The following is a 3717-nucleotide window of genomic DNA, read 5'->3' as shown; positions in this document are numbered from 1 at the left end:
TACATAACCCAAAATCACATGTTTATAAGATAAGGAAAATGATTTAAAATATTATGCGCAATTAAAGCTTCAACATTAATGCAAGAAAAGGTTGAGGATATTGGCAAGACCAAACTAAATGTGAAATTGTTTCATTAAAGCTTTCACAAAAACAGCATTCTAACTCAATACCAATTTGAAATGTTTGTAGAGGTAGAAAAGTTGCGAAGGTAGTATGAAAAGTTGCTAAATCTAACAACAAAATTGCTAAGTTGGCAACACTGGTGCCAGTTCATGAAAGTTAGGGAGTTTTATTGGAGGGCTACGAGTTACCTGATTGGCAGACGCAAACCGGAAGTGACGACGCCCCCGGCCGCCTTCCCCGAGCTGTCGAAGCGGAAAGCGCGCGAGGAGCAGCGTAGAGTTGGTATGTGACGCCTCTTTCACTTTCCTCACTTATTTTCTGACATCTGTGTATATAAAAGCCATACATACATTAATGTTCTGCATGAGTGCTTTTACATAAGTATAGTGGTATTGACGACCTATTGACTTCAGCATTGAAAGTCTGACCCGCTTAGCACATTTTAGCACGAATTTCAATGTGACACAATCAAAAACCCAAACAATGATTTATTCTTTAATTATTCTTTACATAATCCGTTGTGCTTATTTAATTATGCCAACTCGCCTTTGATGATGTCAAGTAGTTTACTTTGCATGTTGTGTTTTAATTAGATTTAAAGTTAACGCTAGCGTTACATTTTAGTTTTCAGCTCAATGTGTTTTTTTCATTATAATATTTTTGTATTATAGTTGTGTTATGGATTTTCTGTGGTGCCACACTCCTTGATGGCATCAGTCATGTCACATTTCCTTTAGTGGTTTCTTTCATTGTCTTCGTGTCTATGATGTCTGCGTCGAGAACAAGCCAACGATAAATCAAAACTAGCCAATCTCTTAACTGAGGTAAAGTTGGTTTTAAGTTTGCACATTCGTTCGGTCCCTATAATGAAAAGTGACAATTGTGACACGATCCTTATACAGTTTACCATGCTACTTTGAATATTTCATCTGAAAGTATACAAGTAACTTTATGACTTCAAAACAACACTTAGCACCATTTAATTGACTGAACAATGTCATACTTTGATAGTCATATTATTTTAATCAGTGTAATATGGTTTCCCTATTTAGAATTTGCAAAAAAATAATTGTCTAAAATTATATTAATGAGAAAGCCCAAGTCCAAATGTGCAAATTTAAACGTAACTTTACCTCAATACCACTATTGATGTAAAGTTGGTGTTATATTCGCACATTCATTCATTCATTTCTGAACAGACACAACATGTGACATGGTCCCTATGTTGTTTAATTGAGGTAAAGTTGGTTTTATATCCGCACATTCATTAATTTTTTTAACAGTGACACCACTTGTGTCATGCTCTCTATGTTGTTTACCTCGCTACTTTGAATATTCAGTCTGAAATAGCATGTAATTGTAATTTTAAAACAACATTAGCACTATTTAATTCACGGTGAACAATGTTGCATTTTAGGAGTCTTAAGAGAGAATAGGATTTCCCTATTTAGAATTCCCAAATAATACTTTTCTAAAATTATATTATCAAGAAGAAAGTCCTAATGTGCGAATGCAAATCCAACTTTATCTCAGTATCACTATTGAGGTACAGTTGGCGCCCATTCCTTCATTTTTGAACAGTGATACAATTTGTGACATGATTACTATATTTTTTACAATGTTACTTTGAATATTCAGTCTAAAATGGCATGCAAATATGACTTGAAAACAACATTGACATCATTTAATTGACTGTACGATGCCGTACTTTGATAGTCATGTTAATGATAATTAGGCTGGCTTGTCAAAGCCAGACTACTGTTATCCTTTCTAAACTTATTAGGCTGGCTTGTCAAAGCCAACCTACTGTTATCCTATTTAAACTTATTATTAGGCTGGCTTGTCAAAGCCAACCTACTGTTATCCTATTTAAACTTATTAGGCTGGCTTGTGTAGCAAGCCAGACTACTGTTATCCTATTAAACTTATTATTATTAGGCTGGCTTGTGTAGCAAGCCAGACTACTGTTATCCTATTAAACTTATTATTATTTTTATTATTCTTCTTCTGAGACTAAAAATTAAACTCTATCTCGTCCTAGGCCTTTCAAGCTATGACCATCAAACTCGGGTCAGACCTCCGAACTATTCTGACTCGAGTTGCTATATCCTTTCCGACTGATCCGACTTTCGGTTTCCCGAAAAACGTCCCGGGACCGTCGGAAAAATCCCATAGACGTAACATTGGATCAAACTTTGTGACCTAATAACTCCGCATCAGAATGTCACACAGACTTCTAACTGGGCTCATTTAACTCAGACTATCAATCTGCCAATGACTGATCACCTTTAAACTTTCTGGCCACGCCCTACCAACCACTTTTGGACCCTAGAAACCGTCCCATAGACTTCCATTGCAAAAGACTCTCATTGACTTTACATGGGATCAAACTTTGTGAGCTCATAACTCTGCATCAGACTGTCCTACAGACTAATGATTGAGCTCATTTAACTCAGTCTAGCCAGCAGCCAATCACTGATGGCCTTTTAACTTTTTAGCCACACCCTAACAACCAGATACTGCACCCTAGCAACTGTCCCATAGACTGCCATTAAAGAGGTTCAGACTGATATTGTCATGCTGCAGTGTGATAGAGACATGGGGGTTGTTTTAACTGTTCATACTGGCAAGAAGCTTTGATACATCATCAGTCTAAGCTGTCAATCAACTCCATAGCAACAAAACAGAGTAACCTAGCAACGATATGGCACCAGCTATATCTCAGCATCAGAACATCGTAGAGAGGCGGGGGTTGGCTTGTTTGACTTATGCTCTTACACCATCTATCTATCTATCTATCTATCTATCTATCTATCTATCTATCTATCTATCTATCTATCTATCTGTCTGTCTGTCTGTCTGTCTGTCTGTCTGTCTGTCTGTCTGTCTGTCTGTCTATCTATCCATCATGCTAAGAACATGCTAATTCATGCTAGAATCATGCTAGTTACATGCTAATTCAAGCTAGAATCATGCTAGTCACATGCTAATTTATGCTAGAATCATGCTAGTCACATGCTAATTCATACTAGAATCATGCTAACAACATGCTAATTCATGCTAGAATCATGCTAGTAACATGCTAATTCATGTTAGAATCATGCTAACAACATGCTAATTCATGCTAGAATCATGCTAGTAACATGCTAATTCATGCTAGAATCATGCTAACAACATGCTATATCATGCTAAAATCATGCTAGTCACATGCTAATTCATGCTAGAATCATGCTAGTCAAATGCTAATTCATGCTAGAATCATGCTAACAACATGCTAATTCATGCTAGAATCATGCTAGTCACATGCTAATTCATGCTAGAATCATGCTAGTCAAATGCTAATTCATGCTAGAATCATGCTAACAACATGCTAATTCCTGCTAGAATCATGCTAGTAACATGCTAATTCTTGTTAGAATCATGCTAACAACATGCTAATTCATGCTAGAATCAGGCTAGTAACATGCTAATTCATGCTAAGAACATGCTAATTCATGCTAGAATCATGCTAGTAACATGCTAATTCATGCTAGAATCATGCTAGTAACATGCTATATCATGCTAGAATCATGCTAAGAACATGCTAATTCATG

The 3717-nt window shown here is 36.4% G+C and overlaps 1 protein-coding gene across 1 annotated transcript in view; it reads left to right on the top strand.

The window, feature by feature from the left end:
- The first annotated feature begins 318 nt into the window (after window positions 1-318).
- Window positions 319-3717, top strand: part of si:dkey-119f1.1 — a 136501-nt gene continuing 133102 nt past the window's right edge. The window contains exon 1 of the mRNA XM_005163235.6: window positions 319-406. The gene's annotated coding sequence lies outside the window, so the exon portion shown is untranslated. The remainder of the gene's footprint in view (window positions 407-3717) is intronic.

The sequence above is a fragment of the Danio rerio genome, chromosome 2 (assembly GCF_049306965.1).
Source record: "Danio rerio strain Tuebingen ecotype United States chromosome 2, GRCz12tu, whole genome shotgun sequence".
Lineage (NCBI taxonomy): Eukaryota > Metazoa > Chordata > Actinopteri > Cypriniformes > Danionidae > Danio > Danio rerio.
This window is presented reverse-complemented; position numbering and strand designations above follow the sequence as displayed.